The following is a 14,170-nucleotide window of genomic DNA, read 5'->3' on the forward strand; positions in this document are numbered from 1 at the left end:
ACTCAAGGTGAAATGTCACAGAGTACAATATTGGAAATCTGATGACAAGAAAAAAAACTTTACAAAACTGAAATGAAAAAGGAGACTGGAAGTGACAATAAACGCCCACTACACTGTAAAATTAAATTGTATCATATATTTTCATTTCTAGCAAAAGAATGCCCGGGCATGAAATTTCATATCTATATTTCTAAAATACGTTTTAAGAGTATTCATAATTAATAGATCACAAAAGAATGTCCGAGCACGAAACTTCATATCTATATTTCTAGAATATGTTATATTAAGAGTATTCATAATTAATAGATCACAAAAGTCATCGACAGATGTATTAATCGATAGATCCCGTCAAGTTTGTTAGTTTAATGATTGCTATAAAAATTAATAGACGTGGTTGAGCTCGGTCCACGCAAACGTTTTGTCTTTTTACGTTACCTTGATAGTACCTTTTCTTCGTTATCATTATGATTCTATTGCGCCATCAAATGCAATAAGATCTGATTTCATTATCAGCAATATGTGCACGATTGCAGGGTGGTAATATGTTTATAAATAACTCTTTTTGAACATAAATACAAACCGCATTCAACATTTATATTTCAAATAACGAGAGCATCGCTAACGCAGCAATATACGTCCACATTCCAGCTTTGATTGATATGGTACTTTTTTAAAATGAAGAGAATGAAATATAAATGGCTGTAATATGATAAGAGGCAAAGAAGGCTAGGCGTTGGGTTTGTTTTGCCAATTTTACAGACAAAATGCTAACAAAAAAGTGGGTGTCACACTGCCCCAGGAGGTCGGGGGAAGCATCAAAATAAATAGTTGCTGTCTTTAAGCTTTAAGTTCCAAGATGATCCATTCAGAATTGCAGCCTGTAGACGATAAATACAAAAAATGAGTGTGGCTCTGCCCCTGGGGGTTGGATATGGAACAATATAAATAGGTACCACCCTGTTACTGAAATGACAACATCAATAGTTGCCGTCCTTAGGGTATAAGGAATAAGTATACCAAGTTCCAAGATAATCCATTCAGAATTGTGGCCTTCGGGTGCTAAAGGCAAAAATTGGGCGTGGCTCTGCCACTGGGGGCCGGGACATGCAGTTGTCGTCCTTAAGGAATACATATGCTAAGTTCAAAGACAATCCATTAAGAGTCGTGGCCTGTAGGCAACTCACAGAGACACAAAGAAAAAATGGGTGTGGCTCTGCCCCTGGGGGTTGCGGTCTGTAGGCGACACAAAAAGCACACAACCATTTGTCATGGCTCTCCCAGGTGGTCGGGCATGCATCAAAAATAATAGAGGTCAGGCTTAGGGTATAAGGAATAAGTATAAAAAAGGTTTCAAGATGATCGATTGAACATTGCAGGCTGTAAGTGACATACAGACACACAAAAAGAAAATGGGCATGGCTCTGCCCCTGGGGGTTGGGTATTCACCACAAACAATAGGGATGTTTCTTAGGATAGAAGGAATAAGTATGCAAAGTTTCAAGGTGATACGTTAAGAAATGTGGTCTGTAGATGACAAACAAATAAATACAAGAAATGGGCGTGGTTCTGCCACTGAGGGTCAGGCATGCACCAAAAACAATAGGGATCTTCCTTGGGGTATAAGGAATAAGTATACCAAGTTTGAAGAAAATCCAGTAAGAATTGCGCCCTGTAGGCGACACAAAGACACACGAAAAGAAAATGGGCGTGGCTCTGCCCCTGGGGGTTGGGCATGCACCCCAAACGATAGGGATGTTCCTTAGGGTACAAAGAATGTGTATGCAAAGTTTCAAGATTATTAGTTAAGAAATGTGGCCTGTAGACGACAAACAAACAAATACTAGAAATGGGCGTGGCTCTGCCCCGGGGGGTCGGGCATGCACCAAAAACAATAGGGATCTTCCTTGGGGTATAAGGAATAAGTATACCAAGTTTGAAGAAAATCCATGAAGAATTGCGCCCTGTAGGCGAACCACAGACACACACACACACACACACACACACACACACACACACACATACATACATACACACACACACACACACAGACAGGGGCGACGGCATAATACGTTCACATTATGAATGTGGACGTATAAAAATGAAGACTATTACCAGAGATACGCGAACAAAAGGAAAGTGATAACATTATTGTAAAATAGTTCTATCGGAATCAAGAAATGAAGTGAAATGAAATTGGGGTTAACGTCCTATTGTTCTGCACCGACTGGGCTAATGAAGACGGGAATACGCTATACAGTGTGATATTAGGTACATTTAGCTCGGACAGCGGCACTATCGCCTTCTCTTATTTCGTGTATAACTGCCAAGCGATCTTATACGAGCACGTCAATGAGTACCCGGAACTTCGTTTTTTCTTCACCCACCCGAACGACTATACCTTGTCCTTTCCCGTGCAGGTCCATGAGTAAGCTCGGACTCGTTTTTTCTTCCCATCCGAACAACTATGTGTTATCCCTTGCCGACCCCGGTCTTTACCACGCCGGAAAATCCCCATAAACTTTTTATGCCCACTTCGGGTTGGAAGACGGGACCTCTAGGTTAATGAGCCAGTGTCTTACTCACTGAGCCACCGCTGCTACCTCCAAAATAAATTACAGTAGAGCTGGAAAGTTTCAGTGTATCATTTATTGTAATGCAAGGAAGGACAACTATCTACTTTTTCACGGCTTAAAATGTTTTCAACTTTATTATGTAACATTTAATTGAAAAAATAACATCAAAATATCGGTGGTATTAAAAATATATATTCATATCAAAGGATTTTGGCGTATACTGTAGGCGATAATGGTTTGCATCGACAATATCCCGTTAAAAACGACCGAAGGGTGGGGTGGGGATTCTTGGCATATTTTCAATGGATCATATCTTTGTAAATGCGGAAACAATTACTTTAATTATAGTTTTTAATTATATTTATTTAGAAACGGTATCAGGATGTCTAAAAGAAAAACTAACCCGGCTTTTTTACTACTTACAGTGAATGGAGTATATATAGACACAGATGTCAAAACCGAAGCAAAGGATGCTTAATCCTACAGTTATTATGCATGAGTCGGTGGTTGGGATGGCCTAGTGGTCTAGAATTTCGTGCTTCCAGCTCTAGCTGACAGGTCACCTTGGCTTGCGGTCGTTTTTTCTATCCCTGATATGAACGTATGTGGCTTGGAGATAAGAACGTCTTTTCATCAACCTCGTGAGTTTACTCCGGGTCCTCTTGTTTCTTCCTACAGGAAAGACTCATTCGCGTCCGCTAAGCATAATAAAAGACGACTTGTCTGCGATACCACCATCGGTTGAAGCGGACGTTAAACCATAATAAAAAAATGCATAACATGATCCTGTCTATACATACCAAAGTACGATATTTTAGTTTGTAAAGTCAGCTGAGAAGTAGTATCTATACTAATATTTGTGACTGTCGTTTGTCTGTCTGTTCGGGGTTGGCGGCTACACTAGGTCTGCCCCGAGTCTGAAATTTGGGGTATAGGGGTAGCCCGGACCGGGGAGTAACATAGGCCAGGTGGCGTTAGTCTACCACTTCCGGTTTCGGGGTTATCACCCCGAGCGAAGCCGGGCATTCTTTTAGTCATATATATTCTAGAAAGGGTAAGTATACCCTACCTCGTGCACAGTCTGACATTATCGTTTTATTATACTGGCGATTTTGAGTGAGATAATGATGACTATATCGTTTTATTTATGAAATGAAATGAAATGGGGTTTAACGTCCTACTGTTCTGCTCCTAAACATAATAAACCAGTGATTGTTGTCCCATATAACTGTGTCAGTTTTGTTATGTTTCCAATTGCTAAATGCCACTAAAGGATTATAAGTTAAATATAGTGGTTATTTGGTTTCTTGACAAACTGGAGATATGAATCTACCGATAATGAAAACAGCGTCCTATTGGTATTGTTTCTGGGCTTATTTCTGTATATTCTTACGAATCTGATTTTGCTCCGTTGACACCCGTCCACTAAATTTAGTGGTTATTTGGTTTTCATCTACTACGATGAGTTACATATTAAGGAACTATCCACATAGCATGCTAAATTGTTGCAATGGTCGCTACCTAGAAATTATTAAAACCTGTCGAAGATATTTTCATTGACAATTATTTTCAAGAAATTCAATGCGTGTGATTTTATTTTATTCGCGACGGTTGTTGCGCGCTGGGCTAATCATGCACCCTCTTTCACTATTATTACTAATGCTAGGTTCCCACTGTCGTGCGATGCGTTACGACAGGATTGTCCCTAATGAGTCCACGATCTAGTACGTGCATATACTTTCGGATACGATCAGACCTCAATATATGATACGACCTGATAGGATCCCCACGATTATCCCACGATTTCAATCGTAGAGCGAATCGTGGTAGTGGTAACCTAGCATAAGGACGCCCTATCAATATTACCCCGATTTGTGGGTTGTGACCTTCTTGTAGGTAGTTTCCTCTTCATTCCATACAATATTTGCATTATCGTTTCATTGATGTTAAGATTATTTTTTTAAATCTGAAAAACTGGTAAAATCAAACATCAAAATGGCGGTGGTTTCGCGCTGGGCTAATCATGTACACTCTTTCACTGTTATTACCAATGACGTCCTATCATTATTACCTCGATTTGTGGGTTTGTGGCAATCTTGTACGTGATTACACTTCTTTCCATACAATATTTGCATTATTGTTCCATTGATGTCAAGATTTTTTTTTTAAATCAAAAACTGATAAATGAAATATCAAAAATACAATTGGAATATTTGACAAAACAGCGCCAACTAAACTGGTCAGATAAGAATAATGTATGCTAACACAGAGATGATAAATGTAATATTGCTTCATTGTTCAGATAATGTAGAGTTATAGCCATTTAAGAAATGGGACTTTGCCTTATAAAAGCTGTGAGAAACTGGATAGACCGTCAAGTGGTCTACAGGGACATGGAAGTATTAACTGATATTTGCCACATGGTATCAACTTATAACAAGTACGGTTGTGTGGTAAGCACTTTAAACATTAATTTAGTAGCCGCTTTGTATATTTATTTCTTAAGCAAAGGTCACCAACGCTTGATAATCGTGAGTAAAGGAACCTGATCAATAAAATTCTATGGGAAGGGATACAGATCATCTAAAAAAGTCTCATGTGTTACGGGGAATTTACCGTCCGACTGTTCTGCCCCTACTAAGCTAATGAAGACAGGACGGACGGATTGGGTTTAACGTGAAATGAAATGAGAGGTAGAAATGGGGTTTAACGTCCATTCGACACACACTAGGCCATTTCGGGACTAATATATGCGCGTAAGGGTCTTTAGCAGTGGGAGGAAACCGGAGGACCCGGAGAAAACCCACGGGGTTGGACAGACGACTCTACTCGTTGTCACGTACATCCGGGGATTCGAAACCTCGCCAGTTGACTCAATGACAGGCCTTATTATACAGCACGCACGTGCTAACCATTCGACCATCCAACCCACCTGAAATGAAATAATATGGGGTTTAACGTACTACTTGTGTATAGCGACAGGGTTAATGAAGTCGGGCATATACAACGTTAGAAGGGATGGTCAGTCAGATCTGTATACGGATAACTCAATATGACCCCCAGTTTCTTCCAATAGGGGATCCAACCTTGTATACATCTTTGCTCATGATAAATTGAAGATTATATTGAAAGAACCGTTCTTCTTGCCCAACCATATCCGCAGATATAAATACATAATCCTGATATGAAACTCCACATCTTTGTTCATAGCCGCACTGATGCCAAAGCATGATACAAGAGAATTCACGGGCTGAAATATCTCAGCAACGAAATAATATTGCTACGTGGCTGGTACTTCTAATCTAATTATAGAAAGTTTCGTTAAGACAAACAGGTAAACAAAACAAAAAAAGAAATGATGTAACGATAACGCCCTTCCACTAAATTTATTTTTTGTGTGGTTTCTATTCAATGATAAATTATACCCTCCATATGCTGCAATATACATGTAGCTCTGCTTATGGGCTATGCACATCTCAGTGAAGCCAGTAAGCCAGAGTATGTACACTATATGATGGATTCTAGATTCCTTGGGCTAGGCTTATGGTCTATGCTGTTGTGGTGCATATCCTCTTCCGTAGATACATGATACCATTTCACAACTGCGTACTATGTTTTTCAATTTTCCCCTGTGCCTTTCGTTTTAAGTACTATCTTGTATTCATTTTAAAATGTACGGCATGTATATTGTGCAATCATCTTCATTCTTCGTTGTCTTTCACTATTACGTATGGAAACTGTCATTGTGGTCCACGGGACATCAGCATTGGGAACTAAAAATACTGAGCTTTAGCAATCTGTTTTTCCTTTTTGCGCTATACAAAGTATATTTTTAAGACCAATTTTCAATACCAAAATCTCGGATCTAATGCTAATCCCATCGCCAGATGAACATAATTCAATACTTTACACTTAAATCAAAACATTTAGTTCCTCTAAGCCATTGACTGCTTTTTATAAATGAAATATGAATAATAGTCGTCGCCAACTTTATTACATATTCGAACACTAAGAATTAGGTTTACGTCAAATTCGAGATGTTAAATCGGATGTTAAATACTAACTCAACAAGTTCGGAAATATTTAGAGATAATGCATCGATGTACCCGTGAATTAAAGAGAGAGAGAGAGAAAAATTAGGTTTAACGTCCACTCGACACAAACTAGGTCATTTCGGGACTAACATATGGTTTAATTTTATTTACATAATTAGCTTGCGCGTAGGGATCTTTAGCAGTGGGAGGAAACCGGAGGACCCGGAGAAAACCCACGAGGTTGGACAGGCGACCCTACTCCTTGCCACGTACAACCGGGGATTCGAACCGTGAATTAAAGAAAAGGATTATGATGCTTGTGCACGCCATAGGATCGTATCCGGGTGTGTGTGTGACAAAGTGTCGGGTGTCATGCCAAACTTCGAGTAGTGTCTCTGGCTTACCCCCATTTCCATACAACATAAGTCAATCCTAAATTTACCTGTTTAGTATCGAGCGAATGGTGGACCCAATCTTTTCCTCTCTAAACTAAAGGATGTAGCTACGGGTTTTTTGTTCGTTTGAAAGAGTACTTCGATTATTTCTGGTGCTCGTGGGAATACCAATCCTCAAAATTGAATGTATATTTTGTCATTCTCGTTGTGTTTTTGATTGGTGAATTGGAATTGATGTGTGGAATTGGAATTAATTCGATATTTACCTGTAAAGAGACTATTTATATATTTTTAAATCTAGCTAAACCGTGTGTGCGGATAAGAAGATATACTATCGAAGTTCTAAGTTATTGAATTATGGATGGTAGTATTAAATTACATAGTGTTTACGTTCAATTGATTTAACCCTTTAAGATTTTGTTGTGGGTAAAGGCGGGGGGGGGGGGCAATATCTTTGGTCTTTCATTGGGTCAAGTTGCGTGGTTTCGATCCCAAGCTTGCACGTGACAAGGAGTGGTGTAGAATGCCCAACCTCATGTGGTTTCTCCGGGTCATCCGATTTCCTCCATGGTAAAGTCACCCACCCCTCCTTCTCCCTCTCTCTCGTCTTTCAGGTAACCAAACTAAAGAGGGTGGTTTCGGTGGAATCGTTCTGATATTGACAACCCCGCACAAACCAAATTAAGTGTGTGACAAACAGCAAAGTGAGTGGACCTCTTCTATGAAGAAGGATAGTAATAAATATTATTTCCTGCACCTGGTAAAATAAGTTTTGACGCGACGTTTACAATGCTGTGTCATATTACCACACATTCTTGGATTTATGACATGTGAGTCAGACACCTTAATTAATTGTCTTCAAGTATAGGACAAACAAAACATGTCTGTCAGCAAACGTTTTCACATCACATTAAAGATATCAGATATTGAATTATCGTCGTCGATTACTCTGATAAAAAAGGAGGGAAAACTAGCTCGAGTTTTCAGTCATGGTAATTAAAAATCAATTTACGCCATTATCATGTAGTAAAGTCGTAAACTATTATATTTATTTAGTGTAAAAAGCGTACAGTCGACAGGTAGACTAGTCATATGAAAATTTAATATGGTGATTACGAGTAACGATCACCTCGAAAGAGAGAGAGAGAGAAATGGGGTTTAACGTCCACTCGACACAAACTAGGTCATTTCGGGACAAACATATGGTTTAATTTTATTTCAATAATTCGCTTGCGCGTAGGGGTCTTTAGCAGTGGGAGGAAACAGGAGGACCCGGAGAAAACCCACGAGGTTGGACATGCGACCCTACTCCTTGTCACGTACAACCGGGGATTCGAAACCACGCCAGTCGACTCAATGACAGACTTTATGATACAGCTATCGCACGCTAACCATTCAGCCATCCAACCCCCCGATCACCTCGAAAATACTGTACTTATGAATACTAACCCATTACTGCGTAGTTACGGGATTTATGATAAAGAGTGGATCTAACCAAGAGATAATCTTTATTAGGGTTATTCAGAAACGAACCCTAACCCTAGTCTCTTTACGAATGTTCTCTAATATTTTACCTATGATTTCTGAAAAAGAAAGAGCCCTATCTAAAACAAGCAAGATTTGGTCTCTTTTGTGTCCTTTTTTAAAAATGTTAAAATACCCTAGGAAGGCTGTAAATGGTGCGGTTTTTTTGTTTGTTCATTGACGCCAGCAGCAAGTTCGACCTGTAACGCTCAACAATGACGTTTTACCACTTTTAGTTTACGTGGAGTTACCTTTCGGTGTAGAAAACCATAACCGTTATATCTACTTTGGCGATTTTTACATTAGTACTAATTAATTGCCACCTGTCGTAAAACAAGGAAACGTAATAAATTGTGAAGAGGAACATGTAACCCTCTTAAAGGCAAGTAACGTGTCCATTGTCTGTTAACTGGGTACCCAACTAATGGAGATAAAGATGTGTTCTAAAATTATTAAATAGAGCCATCTAGAAACGTTTAATAATTAATAATCATGGGATTTATAGATGGAATCAGTAAAATAATTGCCTCCTGGTAAGGTTCATGTTAACTGTCACGGTTAGTTTCATATTAACCCGATAGTTTTGACTGACAATTCTTCCAAACTATACCTGTATGTTGCAAATTCCAATTTTCAACAACGTAACCGTATGTCTAAAGGGCTTCACAACAGACCAAAATCAACAAATTATTTAAGAAAGACAAGCGCAGATGATTCGGGAGCAGAATAACAAGCCTAACATTAAATTAAAGTGTTCATCCATTCACGCCTTCCTGAATCATTTCTTTCCTGCCTTTTAGAAACAGTTAGGAAAACACCCAAGACCAATTCAAGTAAAACGGTCGACATGAAACCTGGCATGCTCGTTCCATTGACAGTTGCGCATCGGTGTTTGATATCACGTCACAGTGGCTATGATGACGTTATGCTTGGATTGTGGTCCAGAGTGCTGCTACTTCTTGTTAAAACAATGTACAGTGGGGATGGGGCTGGGCGGTATTTGGTATGTCGAATCCATCTAAATCGACCGAAGTATACTTTTAAGGAATCAACGCGTAATTAAATATACAAATCAAATCTTTTCAGCCCTATAAGTTTTATTAGCCAAGACGGATGACATTCCATAAGGATGCCAGACTTATACATATTTTGTTATTGTGGTACCTATCCAATAAACTAGCGCCATGCTAATCCTTGTTTCTAAACAGACGAATGCGTTACAATCAGGAGGAGACAAACACTGATTACTTGCATAATCTTATTAGGTATTATATGTAACAAAGGAAACATGTCTGGATATGGAAGCTATGGAAGAGCACTTTTGTTAACTTCCACGCACATTATCTTTTAACCGTGGGAGAAATTCCGTGATGCCGCCCATTTTGCCATGTACAACGTGAGAAGAACTCAGTGCCAGCAATATATATATATATATATTCGAAATAAAGATGTTTTAGGAAAAAAAACCTAGGTTTTTGCGAGTACTCTCCGCTTTATTAAGCTTCTTCAGGCAAATTGTTGGAATTGGTAAAATTTGCCTGAAGAAGCTTAATAAAGCGGAAAGTACTCGCAAAAACCTAGTATTTTTTCCTAAAACATCTTTATTTCGAATATCTAACACCTAAGAGTAGCTTTAACTATAACCTTTTATTATATATATATATATATATATATATATATATATATATATATTATATATAAGCAACAAGAGAGCGCGTCGATTGCACAAAGCTATTCATATACGAAGACACGTCAAACCAACGATGAACAGAGATCAAGGATTGTTCCTCCCCAGGGCGTATGACACCCTTATTGGATAATCATAGGCGAGGCTTAATAATTTCTATTTAATCAATATTTAACATTTAACAATATTCTCACCACTATTCAAGTGAATAATCTAAATTTTGTAATGATTACAATAATCCTTTTTTAAAATAATATTTAATAATTAGCTCTTATTTTGCGTTTCAGGGCTGCTGTTACTGAAATTCAATGCGCTTAATAGTTCAAATCCTGCCTTTATAAATCACTATAGCATCCAATGTAAATGCTACCCATCAATTCAAAGAGTCGGCCTTCAGGGGACCATTGATGATTTGTGCAGTCATTGTTCTAAGGGGTTTGTCGTATTTAAGTGGAATCACTTACATCAAAATGCATATATCAACATTGTTCGTTTATAATATAAATGAAATTTCATCTTTTTAGGGCGTTGTGCTTATTAAAACCTGATCAAATCATTGTAAATACTCCACAACAAGCTACCCATTAATCAGTTATGTTAAATTAAGGTAAAGTGGTCGTTGGTATCATTAATCTAATTTTATCCTCTTTCTGAGTTCGTGATTATTAACACCAGATCAAATCCCTGTATATACTTCACAACAAGTTATCCATTAATCAATTTGTGTTAATTTTAGGTAAAGTGGTCTACATGCCATATTGATGGTTGTTAATAGCATTAAACTTTTTTAATCCGTAGCCAAGTTAGGTCTTCTTTATTAGATACATGTAATTAGTAGAGTATCTCTGGTTGGTCAGCATTAACCAAGTATTGTTGTGTACATGTATATATTGACTTGTTATATTCTCATATTTTATCATTGCTTGATAGAGAAGCCTGGTCGAAACGTCGCTCAGTAATAAGCAGTAATTGTATTTCACAGAATTGTGGACTGTTTATCAAGCACCCGATGAGGTCCAAATGCCTCGAAAGAAGTTGGTATTAAACTACGGTATACATATTTATTCAAGTTTTCATATTCAAGATAATTGCTGGTCTCTGTTGGTCAGCCAGTATTCTGATCCACTGGTCCGAAAATCCATTGGTCTAACGGAATAATACAAATCTAGAATATTACCTTTGGTGTTTGAATGTGGGCCATCAGATTAACATACATATCTTTCGGACTTGCGAAACCTGTTACCTGTAAAACAGAATTAAGCACTGCATCCCCTTCCCATATTTCTGAATCTTTGAGTTTCTTTCTTAAAATGGGCCATTTTTTTAATTGTATCTCTACAAATTGTGTTTATTTAATGTGTAACCAGATTTAGATACTCTAAAGATTTCTAGAATGCTTTTCGGAAAGTCTTGAGAATTAATCACAAAGATAAAACCCCTTTTGCAGACACTGCAATTAAAAATAAAAGGAATGCAAAACGAATTTCGATGCAAACTATAACGGCAACTATGAACTTAAAGATGCATTCCCGCGTGATTTGATAATATATTTGGAAATGAAATGAAATGGGGTTTAACGTCCTACTGTTCTGCTCCTAACCTGGGCTAATGAAGACGGGCATACGCCATACAGTGAAATTTTGCCCGGATAGCGGCACTACGGCCTACTCTTATATCGAATTCCAACTGCCAAAGGATCTTTTACGTGCACGCCAATGTGTACACGGGACCTCGGTTTTTCGTCCCATCCGAACGACTAGACAGCTTTCTTTGTCAGCCCCTCCGTCCTGCATCACTGACAAGGGAGAACCACGCCGGAAAATCTGGATGAACTTTCTCGGCCAATGCAGGGATCGAACACCCGACCTCCAGGCTAGCGAGCTAGCGTCTTACCCACTTAGCCACATGATCCCCGATAGTATATTTGGACTATACACATATTCAAACTAAATTGTCCATCCAAAGTTTACTTAAATTCCCTCTCAAACCATTTGAATCGGAAGGAAAGTACCCCATTATGTTTAAGCGATTTTGTTTGTCACGTGATATGACTCGGGGGATCTATTTTTGGCTTGTATTAGCTTAGTCGTTAGTCGCTGTCCATTTACCTCAAATATCGAAGCCTAACTAAATTCTTGGATTATCAGGTCAACTTCTTTACCGCCGTTAGGCATTAGATCAACACATAAGAAGCACTACTTACCTAACCCGAGCTGATAGGCTATCGGTTAAGGACACCCTTACATGTTTGTCTTGTGCTCGCCCCATGAGTGTTTTTCGGGGAATCTAGTATTTTTCTAGTAAGATTTCACATACCAAAATTGGAAATAACTACCCGATAAATACTTTTGTGCTAATGTATCTTTAATTGGTGTGTTATTGTTAAAAATATATTGTGTAATTGTTACATAATTATTCGATTGCTCTTATAACTATGTTTCAATCCAATGGATTTGTGAATACGTTTGTCTGAAGGGTCATCACAGAATTACGGGACCGCCATGTCTCGACAGTGCGATATATTCTAATTGTCCAAATACATATTTACATTATTTTTTAAGCAGCAAGCGGTGTATATGGAAAGCATTGTATTATTCGTTTTGTAAACAACACGAAACTATAGTTGGCACCAGTCTATTTCTGAAGTTAGTATTCCTCGTCATTTTCATTAACCATATCCCATTGACAGTGCCACCATAGGTTGTAGTCAATTAAAACCACAAAACTTAAATAACCAATTTCAATCTAATTGTAGGAAATTTCAGTAATCTCATATCTTAATGGTGTTCAATTAAAAAGTTAATGGGGAATAATACCACATTAGCACCAAAGAACCTTAACTTCTAGAGAACTTTTTTTTAAAAAGGCCTTTAAATCAAATTAACGGGAATATTTTTTTCTTTAAAATTCAAATAAAATAAAATATCTTTTCTTAAAATCAAACAGCCCTGTGACACTTTTTTAAGATAACATAACATTTATGCACTTAAATAGTGTAACGCTGTCCATGGATATTGATCTGACAGCTTCCCTGACCTGTAATATACAGGTTTTGTGCAGTGAGAGTGTTGTAATAAAAGCTAGGAAGAAAAGAACTTACCTTTAATTAATTAAGAAGGACAATATACGTATGAATAATAATCGCACAATAACTGATGAATTCGAGTCTCTTAAAGATGACAATAAAAGATCATAAGTTGTCCACATGACAGTAAGAGAAATAGTACTCTAGATTAGCTTCAATATCCCACCACAACACTGAACCAAAATATCGTGGGCAGATCATTTTCTGCTATGGGACAATTGGTTCTCAACTCGCATTGGCTGTTTATAGCTCGAACAATATTTCTTGCCTTGATCTTTTATAAGAATCTTGACTCCTTTATATGTCGATTTTATTGAAATATAAGAAAGACATTTCTTCGGACGCTCAGTGCTTTGTTTTTAAATCACATATACTGATTCCTACTCTAATCTCGTCTATCTCAAGTGCTGTTCTATTATAGTTTTTCCCTGCTTCGTTAAATAAGAACGTCGTCCTCCATGAAACTTTATTTAATAACGGGGATCGATATTTCGCATATACCCTTTGTTTTATTAAGCCCGGAATATCTAGGATGCCTTGACAAGTTTTAGACCATAGGACATGGTCGTCTCAGCCAACGACTATAAAAAATCATTAACGCTAATGAAAATGGTCTGTTTTTAGATTAAATGCAGCGATTTTTTTCACTCTTAATAGCGCTCGAATTACTGAAATAGTGGCAATTAAAGCCGGGTTTAATGCAAAATAAGTACCCGGGTCTTGATTGGTTCAAATCTGACAGATCAAATCTGTTGGCATTATAGGGAATACGTGATTAAATTTCAGGGTAAACGATTAAAATGCGACGCAATAAAATCAATACAATGGTCTGTACGAAGATTTTTAACGTCAGGAGCAATGTTGCAATATCT

At 37.8% G+C, this 14,170-nt stretch overlaps 1 protein-coding gene across 1 annotated transcript in view; it reads right to left on the reverse strand.

Moving 5' to 3' along the window:
- LOC126820992 (uncharacterized) overlaps positions 1 to 13,454 on the reverse strand; it is a 33,022-nt gene extending 19,568 nt beyond the window's left edge. The window contains exon 1 of the mRNA XM_050549237.1: positions 13,314 to 13,454. The gene's annotated coding sequence lies outside the window, so the exon portion shown is untranslated. The remainder of the gene's footprint in view (positions 1 to 13,313) is intronic.
- Between the last annotated feature and the right edge of the window lie 716 nt (positions 13,455 to 14,170).

The sequence above is a fragment of the Patella vulgata genome, chromosome 5 (genome assembly GCF_932274485.2).
Source record: "Patella vulgata chromosome 5, xgPatVulg1.2, whole genome shotgun sequence".
Lineage (NCBI taxonomy): Eukaryota > Metazoa > Mollusca > Gastropoda > Patellidae > Patella > Patella vulgata.